Source organism: Scyliorhinus canicula, chromosome 17, assembly GCF_902713615.1.
Source record: "Scyliorhinus canicula chromosome 17, sScyCan1.1, whole genome shotgun sequence".
NCBI classification, from domain to species: Eukaryota; Metazoa; Chordata; class Chondrichthyes; order Carcharhiniformes; family Scyliorhinidae; genus Scyliorhinus; species Scyliorhinus canicula.
The window spans coordinates 102,815,463-102,828,301 of record NC_052162.1 but is presented as its reverse complement, the minus strand read 5'-3'; the positions used below and the strand labels follow the sequence as shown (position 1 = coordinate 102,828,301).

Below are 12,839 nucleotides of genomic sequence, written 5' to 3'. Positions count from 1 at the left end.
GTAGGTTCTTTACTCGGAGAGTGGTTGGGGTGTAGAACGCACTCCCAGCTATGGTAGTGGAGTGAGACACTTTAGGAACTTTCAAGTGGTTATTGGATAGGCACATGGAGCATATCAGAATGATTGGGAGTAGGTTGATTTGATCTTAGTTTCAGACTTCAGCACAACATCATGGGCCGTATGGCCTGTACTGTACAGTTCTATGTTCTATGCTGCTTTTCACATAATTCGGGTCTTTAAAGCTCACGGATGTGGAGTGACTGCTCTCCTCCCATTTTCTCCTGAATCTGGCTGTACAACACAGCCCCCCCCCCCCCCCCTCTACTCCAACGACCGTATGTCGGAGTGGCTCTTCAACATTCTCTGCGAGAGTTGGTCACCCTGGTCCATACGATCTTCCGCTGCCCCTATTTCTAATGCATAGGTTTGCCAACTGTGTAGAAATGCTTTCCTAGAGAAGATTTCACCACATGATTCCCTGCCACACTCCAGCTGTTAATCAGCGGACAAATCCAACCTTGGGACACATTGCCTTCCTGCACCATCAGAGAGCAAAAAGAATCATTACCCATTCAGATGAAGCTTGACTCTCAATCAAAATGCGCCCACCCCTCCAATTTTGAATATTTTCTTATATCTGGAAAAGAGACAGTTCAAAGAAAATGACAAATTACAAAAACTTTATGTTTCTCCAGGGGTGCACAGAGCTCCATTATGTATACAGATCCTGAATTAGTTCCTGGAGACTCCAGGGCAATCCAGGAGGGTTGACAACCCTGTCCCACACATCCTTCTCCTGCCCCCATTTCTGAGGTTACATGCAGAGGAGATTTACCAGGATGGCTGAAATCCAGGACTGAGGGATTTTTACTTTCAAGCTGAGTCTGGAGAAACTGGGCTTGTTCTCGGGAGAGTAAAGGAGGTTGTGACGGGATGTCTGATAGTGGTATACAGGTTTGGGTAAGGTAGACACGGAAAATTAGTTGGTACAAGAACTAAGGGATACAGATTTTAAGGTTTTGGGAAAGGATGGGTGGTGGAGAAATGTGAATTTTTTTTATATATCAGTGGCCAAAATGGCCACCCTTCTCCTTGAACCTGCAGCACCAAGATAGCAGCAGGCGACCAGTTTCCCAGTAACCGGTGTCTATCACTGGGGAGGAGGCACCACCTCCATGACTCTCACTCCCAAAATAGATTCATGGAATTTTACAGCCCAGCAGGAGGTCCTTCGGCCCATTGTGTCTCTGCCAGACATCAAGAGCCTATCTATTCTCATCCCATTTTCCAGCACTTGACCGACAGACCTCTGTATTATGTCATTTCAAGTACTCATCTAAACGTTTCTTAAATTGAGGGTTCCCGCCTCCACCACCCATTCAGGTACTGTTCCAAATTTCAACCATCTTCTGGGTGAAAAGGTTTGTACTCACTTCCCCTCCAAATCTCATATCCTTCACATTAAATCTATGCCCTTGGTTATTGGCCCCTCAACTCAGGGGGCCAGTTTCTTCCTGTCTATCCATGTCCTCATTATTCTCTGCTCTAAGGAAATCAACCCCAGCCTAAGTAGCCTCGCTTCATAGCTGAACCTCTCCAGTCCAGGAAACATGCTGGTGAATCCCCCGCACCCTTTCTCGTATAATCACATCCTTCCTGTAGTGCGGTGACCAGAACGGCACAAGTACTCTGGCTGTGTATCAACCATCGTTTTATAAAATTACATTATAACCTTCCTGCTCTTATATTATATGCCTCAGTTTATAAAGACAGGTTTCTGCCTGTATCTACCTGCCCTGCTGCCTTCAGGAATTATAGACATGCTCGTTTGTACTTCCGAGGGTCCTGCTCTGTTAATCCTCCCAAATCACATCAGCTCCCACTTTACCGGGTTGAATCCATCAGCCACTGTTGTGCCCATGACGGCCCGGGCCTGTCCGCGCGGGATCACCACCCGCCCTCTGGGCTCCGGAGTCCCAGTTTCCTGCCGCGGTTTCTAGGCCCACCCGGCCCTTTGTTCACACACGGTTTCCGGTTTCCCCATTTCTTCCCCCACCCCCAGTTTCTAGGCTCACTCACAATCGCCTCTCAAACCGTCTCCTTCTGTCCGTCACCAGCACTCATACTGAGCATGCCCAGAGCGCTCCACGTACTGATCGGGGACCTTTTGCGGCGAGGTACATTCTGGGTAGACCATTCACCATTTGTTGTTTGATATGGTTAAAGAAAATTGACTCCCCGGCATCTCAGTTGAGGTCCGAGCCAGAAGCAAAATTCAAAATAAGCACTTACATTATTTAGAAACCCAAATTCCTGGTCCTTCTGCCCCGATGGGAAGCCTGGATTGGAAAAAGGCCGAAAGTCATGATCCGCAAGGATTTGTTGCTGGACCCACAGTTACTCGTAATTTATATTAACGATTTGGACTTGACAACAAGTAGCTCTGTGAGAAAATTTACAATTGATACCAAACTGAGAATGGCTGGCAGCATGGGAGGATGCAACATAATAAAAGACAATATTACAAAACCTGCAGGTTGGATACTTGGAAAGGAAAATTAACTTTAACAAGATGATATGTGATCCAAACATATGCAACCATTTTTCCTCTACTCTCAGTTTTATCCCTTCCTCCATTCTTCCTCCAGGAGCTGCAGAACTGAACCTACCCAAAATGAAATGAAAATCGCTTATTGTCACAAGTAGGCTTCAAATGAAGTTACTGTGAAAAGCCCCTAGTCGCCACATTCCGGTGCCTGTTCGGGGAGGCTGTTACGGGAACAGCCTCCCCGAACAGGCACCGGAATGTGGCGACTAGGGGCTTTTCACAGTAACTTCATTTGAAGCCTACTTGTGACAATAGCGATTTTCATTTCATTTAATTCTGGGTAGGTTCAGTTCTCCAGCTCCTGTGTGTAGAGTGAGACAAAAGTCAACGTGTCAATCATTTTCTCCCCTGCCCACTGTCTGTTCACAAAACAGTCGCGACATCGTCCCGCTGAATCAAGATGGCGCCCCTCAGTCTGGGCCCTGTCCCCAAGATAAGGCCCCAGAACTGCAAACGTGAGTCCTCGAAGTTCTTATTCAGACCTTGCAGCATACAACTGGTTTTTGTAAGTTCTCCAACTCCCTATCCTTCTGTCAGCTCCATTTTTTACCTTTGCCCCAAAGCTGACTGAATTGTGCAGAATTAAACTCTTTTGACACAGTTCCTTTTCACTCTATCTCCTCCCACCCCTCTCTTCTCTCCTGAAGATGATGACTCTGCTTCAGTACTACACTAACTGCTTTTTCTCTTCCTCTGTCTCGTACAGGTACATCTTACACATCTATCTGGAAAGATCTAACATCCAAAGTAGATATCAGGAGTTCACTGGTTAGTTAAGTACAGAGTCCTGGAGGAATTTAGTCCAATAATTCAATAAACTCCACATACACCAGAAGCATTACTTTAAAATATATGTTTTAATTAAAGTTTTATATTTTTAACACTGTACATTCTTGAGAGCATTTGTACATTTGGCACCTCCCCCCATGCGACCATCAATTCACGCGAAACAGTGTAGCTGTAAACTGTGGCTTAAATCGACTAGAACAGTGCTCTGCCTGCCTGCGACTGCTCTGCTACTGAGAGCCGCCTACAGGCTTCTGCTCTTTATACCTCCCCTGAGCCCACAAAGGCACCAACATGATACATCACAGGTCATACCTTACAATGGTCCATAGGTGGAGCCCTCATGGGCAACAGCGTGGTACAGTTACATATATGGTGAATGGTTACTGCAATACGTTCATCACATTCACCCCCTGTTAAAAAAATGAAGTCCGGCGCGGGTGAAGGGTTCACAAGTTCAGCCTGTCCGGCGCCCGAATCGTGCGCTGTGATCGCCGAAGCTCTGGTATCGCAGCTGGCCAGGGCATCTGGGGGCTCGTTGAGCTTCCCAGGATGATATACTATATCGTAATTATTGGTGGAGAGTTAGATCCTCCACCTCAAGATCTTATCATTCTTGATTTTGCGCTGCTGCGTATTATCGAACATGAAGGCTACCGATCGTTGGTCGGTGACGAGGGTAAACCTCCTACCAGCGAGGTAGTGCCTCCAGTGCTGCACGGCTTCCACGATGGCTTGGGCTTCTTTTTCGACCGAGGAGTGTTGAATTTCAGAGGCGGTGAGGGTGCGTGAAAAAATGCGACTGACCTGCCTGCCTGATTGAGGGTAGCGGCGAGGGCGACCTCTGAGGCGTCGCTCTCCACCTGGAAGGGGACAGACTTGTCCAGCACGCGCATTGTGGCTTTGGTGATGTCCTCCTTGATGCAGCTGAAGGCCTGGCGGGCCTTGGCTGTCAGTGGGAAGGTGGTGGCCTTGATTAGTGGGCGGACTTTGTCCTCATAGTTGGGGACCCACTGGGCGTAATAACAAAAGAACCCAAGGCACCTTTTCAGGGCCTTGGGCAGCGGGGAAGGGAGAGTTGCAGGAGGGGGCACATACGGTCGGCGTCGGGTCCTCGAACCCCATTTTCCACGACGTAGCTGAGGGTGGCTAGACTGATTGTGCGGAAACCGCATTTCTCCTTGTTGTAAGTGAGGTTAAGGGTTTGGGCAGTTTGGAGAAATCTCTGGAGGTTGGCATCATGGTCCTGCTGATCATGGCCTCAGATGGTGACGTTGTCCAAGTACGGAAATGTGGCCCGCAGCCCGTACCGGTCCACCATTCGGTCCATGGTTCGTTGAAAGACCGAGACCCCATTTGTGACGCCGAAGGGGACCCGGAGGAAGTGGAAGAGATGGCCGTCTGCCTCAAAGGCCGTGTAGTGGCGGTCCCCCGGGAAGATTGGGAGCTGGTGGTATGCAGACATCAGATCCACCGTGGAGAACACCCAGTAGTGAGCAATCTGGTTAACCATATCTGCAATCTGGGGGAAGGGGTACGCATCAAGGTGCGTGTACCAGTTTATGGTTTGGCTGTAATCTACAACCATCCGGTTCTTTTCCCCGGTCCTGACGACCACCACCTGAGCTCTCCAGGGGCTATTACTGGCCTCGATGATCCTCTCCCGCAAGAGTCGCTGGACCTTGGACCTGATGTCCTGAATGCTATGAGGAATTGAACAAACAAATGTGATATGAAATAGGATTATTAGTTAGAATAATGTAGATATGAGCCAGTCTGATGGTAGCGAGTTCACAGACAAAGGACAAAGGAATTCAGCAAAGCATGGCTAGGAGGAGGGGGAAGGGAGCCTCGTGCAGGGTGGTGAAAAGGATGCTGGGTAACAAGAGGCCCAGGGTTGAGGAATGCGAAGTGAGCCAATCGGGATATATGGCCAGGTCAGGAGGTGTATAGGATGACCTATGGGAATCTTGTATGTGAAACTTGATGCCATTTGAATGATATGTGTAGAGTTCTCTTTGTCTCCGATTTCACTCGGTTCTGGGGCTTTAGAAGACTGCATTGTTCTGAATATCTATAGAGCGGGTCAGCCTTGCAAGTTGTTTAAAAATAAATATTACTATACCTACAAATCCCTCTCGAGTTTTATTGAGGCCAGAATGACGGGTAAAGAACTTGATTTGTCATTTGGTGCCGAAAACCCGGGATTTCTCCAGACGGTCATCGGCCAGCTGTGAAATCAGAATTAGACTGATGTTGGACAAGGAAAATGGAAACGGGCCCACAATGTGAGTAGCTGGAAAATGACCACATTGATTTTCCCCCTTTCTCATGGTCTGATTGGTCTGGTCACTCGCGGTTGGGACGGAAAGATCGTCTTGAAAAAATCAAAGGTCAGTCTGGGGTTTAGAAAATTAAAAAATTCAGTTGATGTAGGTGCGACTGAGGGCTGGAAAAAAAACTGATGGGATGTCGGAAAGACAGTTCAGTTAAAGGTTGATTGCGGAACTGATGGGATATCGGACAGACAGTTCAGTTCCACGTGTGTTTTGGAAACTATAATTGATTAAGCTAAAATTGTATCCTTGGACTGTAGTGGTGAACAACGCAGTCTTGAGGACTAGTTCAAGATATGGGGAATTGCTTGGAAAACACGAGTGATCCAAACAGTTCATTGGAAATATTATGTGATATTTATCCAGATAAAGCGAGAGATTTTAGAAAAATGTCAGCAACTTTAAGGAAGAAATTGGGTGACGAATGGCCACTAGGGGGCACTAAAGATCTGGAGATTATTAAACAAATTCAGGGTGAAATATGGAAAAAAAAAACAAAGTATGCGGGCCAAAGAGTTGATTGGATTATGGAGACAATATTGTCAAGAGGAGAGGGATAAGATCATGTTATCAAATTGGCAAGAAAATGCCTTTAAAATGGGGATTCCAATTAGTGAGGGGGGGAACCAGAAAACTCTGGAGATCTTGAAAAAGGAGTGTGCATTCACAAAATGAGCAAGTAAAGAGAGGGAGATACCTAACAGGGCAGACTTGAGTAAAAACAATGGGCTACGTAGTTCAATGGCTGGCCTTGCATTGACAGAGGCAGATGATGACCTAGAGAATTGGATCATGTCGGGTAGAGTCCCGACTGCACCAGCGGCATTGCCCACACTAATTCCAGAACCACCAGGGTATCATAATTTATATCCAGTCACTGCTTCCCAGATTCAAATCATGCCAGCCTCTCCAGTCCCTTCGGTTGATAGTTTGGGTCCTATTTCTGCACCTTCACCGTCGGTTAGAGAACAGGAGCTCTGTTCCACAAGTCTGGTTAGCTCTAGGACCCGATCTCGGACAATGAGAGAGGGGCCTGATCCTATCCAGAAACAATTACGCATACCACCTAGATCCCTTAAGGCTAATATGATAGGACAGAAAAGTATGAGAACACGGGGTGAGGACGGGAATGGTTCTGAGGAGCCGGAGCTCCCCCTATCGGAAGGGAAGGATGTCGAAGTCTTTGAAGAGCCAGAGGAATCCGCTAAAGGCCCCCCTAATGAGACTCTGAGACAGTTGCCGATTAGGAAAATACCCAACCCTGATGCTGCTACAGCAGCAGCCCAGACCACCATAGACGTTTATCTCCCGTGGAGACCCAGTGAGATGATGGCTATTCTGGCTGCAATCCTAGACAGGAAGAAATCTCCTGCTTTGCTTCTCCTGTAATTCCAAGTCTGTCACTACATCTTCAGATCACTAGTTAATGTTCTACTTCCATTTTCCTGATCTGAATTTAACTTATCTGGTCACACCCCTGGGATCCCATCCCCGTCACAGGTGTTTTGTGTGTGGGTGAGGATTCAGCTGATCCTCTGACCTATCAAAACATAAATGTATTACAATGGGGATGAACCATAGAAATGTGGAGACTGTGGGAAGGGATTCAAATTCCCATCTGTCCTGGAAAAGCATCGGTACAGTCACACTGGGGAGAGACCATTCATCTGCTCCAAGTGTGGGAAGAGATTCATTCAGTTATGCAACCTGTTGAGGCACCAACGAGTTCACACTGGGGAGGAACCTTTTAAATGCCCGGACTGCGGGAAGTGTTATAAAAGTTTTGGGGACCTGATGTCCCATCCACGTGCTCACACTGACATAAGAATGTTCACGTGCTCTCAGTGCAGGTCTGGGTTCAAGAAATCATCTAATTTCAGTGTACACCAGCGAGTTCACACTGGGGAGAGACCTTTTAAATGCCCAGATTGCAGGGAGTGCTTTAAAATCTTTGGGAATCTGATGAACCATTGACGTGTTCACACGCCTGAGAAACCATTCAGGCGCACTCACTGTGGGACTGAGTTCACGCAATCATTTTTTCTCACTGCACACCAGTGGGTTCACACTGTGATCGTGGGAAGGGATTCATGATTTCATTCAACCTGCTGGGATATCAGGAAGTTCACAACCAACTATAGTGATTGGCCTTTTCTCCTGCCACATCCAGGATTGAACCATATTCTTTGGGGTTTGTTTCTGCTGATGTTAGTAATCTCCATAATAGTTACTATTCTGAATAAAGTCAATAAATCACCTTCTGTTAAGAACACAGTGAGTTAAATCTTTTAATATCTCTAAGACAAGTTAATCCCTTTTGAAGGGCTCTCCCTCTCCCCCGTCTCCTCCACCCTCATCTCAAACAAGTGTGAGGAGCTCATGGAGCTTCTTTGTCACTAAGACTGAGACTATCTGATCAGTTGACTCTGCTGCTTTCCTACCTCCCACTAGCTCACCGGGACAAGCTGTCTCTGAAGTAACCCAATGCACAAGCCCTGAACCCACATCTTTCTTCAGTTTGTCTCCCATCTCCCTTGAGCCCTCTCATGTCATCTTGTCCACGAGACTCACCTCCTTCTCCATTGACCCTAGGTCCATTAAATTGCTGATCCCCCATCTTTACCATGTTCACTGACATTGTTAACAGTTCTCTCTCATCAAGTACTGTCCCCCTCCTTCAAATCATCACCGCTTCCGCGATAAACAAAGCCATCTCTGCAAACGGCTACCCCATCTCCCACTACCCGTTCCTTTTTACACTCCTTGAACGTGTTGTCACCTCCCAAATCCATGTACATCTTTCCCAGAACTCCATGTTTGAATACCTTCAATCAGGTTTCTGCCCTGTCATGGTGGTGAAATAACTCTTGTCAAATTAATCAATGACATCCTGTGTATGTGTGAGACAGGGGTAACCTATCCGTTCTATCCATCTCCAGCTATCTGCAGCCTTTGACAAGATTGGGAAGATGCCGGCGTTGGACTGGGGTGGGCACAATAAGAAATCTTACAACACCAGGTTAAAATCCAACAGGTTTGTTTCGAATCATGAGCTTTTGGAAAGTAAGTCCTTCCTCAGGTGAATGAAGAGGTGGGTACTATAACCACATATATAGACAAATTCAAGATGCAAGATGATACTTTGAAAGCGAGTCTTTGCAGGTAATTAAGTCTTTACAGGTTCAGACGGTGCGACTGGAGAGAGGGATAATCACAGGTTAAAGAGGTGTGAATTGTCTGAAGCCAGGACAGTTTAACATAGAACATGCAGTGAAGAAGGAGGCCATTTGGCCCATCGAGGCCGCACCGACCCACTTAACCCTCCCCGTAACCCAATAACCCCTCCTAACCTTTTTGGTCACTAACGGCAATTTATCATGGCCAATCACCTAACCTGCACATCTTTGGACTGTGGGAGGAAACCGGAACACCCAGAAGAAACCCACTCACACGGGGAGAACTTGCAGACTCCACACAGACTGTGACCCAGCGGGGAATCAAACCTCGGAGCCTGGCACTGTGAAGCCACAGTGCTATCCATTTGTGCTACCGCGCTGCCCATGACAGTTGGTAGGATTTTGCAAGCCCAGGCCAGATGGTGGGGGGCGAATGTAATGCGGCATGAATCCAAGGTCCCGGTTGAGGCTGTACTCATGCGTGCGGAACATCGCTGTCAGTTTCTCCTCGCATGTTCCCTTCCAGTGGGGGAAGACTTCAGCAGTTAAGGGCATTCAGCCTCTGATCTTCAGGTAAGCGTTCTCCAAGGAGGCATTTAGGATGTGCCACAACGCAGAATTGCCGAGCATAAACTGATACCACTGCGCCCTACTCTCCCCCCCCCCTCTTCCCGTCCTGCCTTCCCCATTTTAATGCCCTTATCCCACCCCTGCCTGTTTGCTGATTCATCAATCCTCCTTGAAGAAGTCAATGAGCGGCTTCCACCGCCAAGTGAACCCATCAACTGACCCCCTCAGGATGATTTTGACCTTCTCCAGCCTCAGGAATTCTGCCAGTCTCTCACTCACAGCCCCGCGTTTGGCACCTCCAAGTCCCTCCATCCAAGTAACATCCGTCTCCGGGATATCAGAGAGGCAAAGGCCAAAATGTCAGCCTCTCTCACCCCCTGGACTCCCAGAATTCCGACACCCCAAATATCGCTACCTCTGGACTGGGGGCCACCTTTATCCCCAACACCTTGAACATTATGTCTGTGAACCTCTTTAGCTTTGGACATGCCCAAAACATGTGGACGTGATTCACGTGCAGCCACGCACACTGTCTAGATCTGTCTTCTACCCCTCAAAAAACATATTAATTCGTGCTACTGTCATAAGTAAAGTACTTTAAACTGAATATGGCTCAGCCTCGTGCATGACGAGGATGCATTCACCCTTCCCAGAGCCTCACCCCACATCCCAGCTTCCACCTCCCCACCCAGCTCCTCCTCCCACTTCCACTTTATATCTCCCACCGCCTGGGGCTCCATGCCAATCCATCAGCTCCTTGTAGACCTCAGACACTTTCCTGTCCTCTATCTTGCCCTTTGGTAGGGCAGCACAGTGGCGAAGTGATTAGAACTGCTGCCTCACGGCACCGAGGACCTGGGTTCGATCCCGGCCCGGGCCCCTGTCCGTGTGGAGTTTGTACATTCTCTCCATGTCTGCATGGGTATCACCCCCACAGTCCAACGATCTGCAGGGTAGATGGATTGACAATGATAAATTGCCCAATAATCGGGGGGAAAAAGTAATTGGATGTTCTAAATTTTAAACAATCTCCCCTTCGACAACTCGGGAAAGGACGGCATCCCTCTCTTCACAAAATCCCACACCTGCCGGTATTTGAAACTATTCCCCCTGGGGAACACATACTCTTCCTCCAGGCCCTCTAATTCCGTGAAACTGCCCCCTACAAGCAGGTCACCAAATTGCTCAATTCCTGCCTGCCACCTCCCCTAAAACCTCCCATTGAGTACTCCCCCGGTGCAAACCTATGATTATCATAGACGTGCCCACACCGAGGCACTCTCCAATCCCAAATGTTGCCTCCACTGCCCCCATACCCTGAAGACCGACATCAGCACTGGGCTCATGGAGTGTCCAGCCGGCGAGAAGAGCAGAGGCGCTGTTCACAATGCCCTTAAAGCCTGTTTCCCTCCATCCAGCCCCATGCCAACCCCACCCTCACTACCCTAATCATGGCATTGTTCAGTCCAGTGATAGTTCATTTCATTTACCCACCCACCCCCTCCTTGCCCCCGCTCCAAAAAAGCCCAGGGGGTCTTCCCCGCCAAACAAAGTCAGAGATCAGGTGTTAACCTTTTTAAAGAACAACTTCAGAATAAAGATCGGGCGGTACTGAAATATAAACAGGAATCTTGGCATCAGACTTCCGGTTGCGGCTATGCGGAGCTAAGCCGCACGTTCGGCAGCACCCGCCAGGAACGGACTTTTGGGCTCTTTTAGGGCCCCCAGCGGTACTTTTCCGACGTTTCCCGACGTGGGAAGGAGTCAGCGACATTTCCCCAGTAGTATATGGCCTGGACCAGGAGTGGGGCGAGTAAGAAAGTGGTTGCAGCGCCAAAGCAGAAGCGAGGGAAGAAGCACAAGTTGGCGGCGGGCGGAGACCAGGAGGCATGGAGGCAGTGGGCGCAGGAGCAGCAGGAGACTCTCCAGCGCTGCTTCAGGGAGCTCAAAGCGGAGTTGCTAGAGCCGTTGAAGGCTTCAATTGACAAGCTGCTGGAGAGCTAGATGGCCCAGGGGTTGGCAATCCGAGAGATCCGACAAAAGGCCTCCGAAAGAGAGGACGAGAGGTCTCGCGGTGAAGGTGGAGATGTACGAGGCGCTCCATAAAAAATGGCAGGAGAGGTTCGAGGAGATGGCGAACCGGTCGAGGCGGAAAAATCTGCGGATCCTGGGCCTTACGGAAGGGCTGGAGGGGTCAGACATGGGGGTCTACGTGGTGATCATGCTAAATTCGCTGATGGCAGCTAGGTCCTTTCAGGGGCCCCTGGAGCTGGAGGGGGCCCACAGAATATTGGCAAGAAGACCCAAGCCGAATGAGCCGCCACGGGCGGTGCTGGTGCGGTTCCACCGGTTTGCTGACCGGAAGTGTGTGCTCAGGTGGGCCAAAAAGGAGCGGAGCAGCAGGGTGGGAGAATGTGGTGGTACGGATCTACCAGGACTGAAGTGCGGAGGTGGAAAAGAAGAGGGCCGGGTACAATCGGACAAAGGCGGTGCTGCACAGGAAGGGAGTGAAGTTCGGCGTGCAGCAGCCGGCGCGTTTGTGGGTCACCTACAGGGACTGACACTTTTACTTTGAGTCCCCGGAGGAGTCGTGGGCCTTTGTGCAGGCCGAGAAGTTGGACTCAAACTGAGGGATGGGGGGTTCTCTGTTTAATGTTGGTTCTTTGTTGTTTTCAGGGCAGGTGGGGCACTGTTTCCTGCTTGGGTTTATTGGATGGGCTCGAGGAGGGGGGCAGACCTGCAGTGTGGGGGGCTGATGGTGTGAAGGGGGGTTGGGGCCCCGCGAGGGGACCGGGCCGGTAAAGGGAGCTACTTTAGAGGAGGTGGGGTCGGGCAGGTGGAAAGCGCGGGCTTTTTCCCGCACTGAGGGTTGATGGGGCGGGGCTAGAGCTGGGAAGGGCAGGCTTTTTCCCGCTTGCGAGCGGGAGGGGGAGGAGGAAAGCCTGCTAATGGACACTGGGGAGGAGGGGAAGCCCCACGCTGGGAGGGGTCGGAGGAGTGGCGGGAGCGGCCGGGGTCAGCTGTCTGCAGGAGTGCAATGGCGGGAGTAACGTAGCTAGGGGTGATCCTAGCTGGGGGGAGGGGGCAGGGGGTACCGGGTTGCTGTTGCAATGGCCAAGAAGGGGCTGCAGTATGTAGAGGGGGTTGGGATGGGGGTTTGCCGCCGTGGGGAACGGGCCAAGCAGGGGGCGCGGGCACGTGGCGGGCTGAGGAAGGGTAATGACTAGTCGGCGGGGGAGGGGGCAGGTAGCCTACTGATTCGGCTGATAACCAGGAATGTGAGGGGACTGAATGGGCCGGTCAAACGTTTGCGCACCTGAAGGGGCTGAAGGCGGATGTGGCCATGCTTCAGGAGGCGCACCT

General features: G+C 49.8%; 1 protein-coding gene across 15 annotated transcripts in view; it reads right to left on the bottom strand.

Annotated features, from left to right (window-relative positions):
- The window catches only part of LOC119951435 (zinc finger protein 239-like), a 69,581-nt gene that overhangs the window by 33,124 nt on the left and 23,618 nt on the right, over window positions 1-12,839 (bottom strand). For 2 of the 15 annotated variants that reach the window (XR_005457620.1, XM_038774621.1), the window contains exon 1: window positions 2,080-2,138. The exons of 4 other annotated variants lie outside the window; for them this stretch is intronic. The gene's annotated coding sequence lies outside the window, so the exon portion shown is untranslated. Of the gene's footprint in view, window positions 1-568; window positions 638-1,791; window positions 2,025-2,079; window positions 2,139-2,292; window positions 2,327-12,839 lie in introns of those variants that run through there. 9 more of the 15 variants (XR_005457616.1, XM_038774622.1, XM_038774624.1 and 6 more) reach the window with 9 other exon arrangements.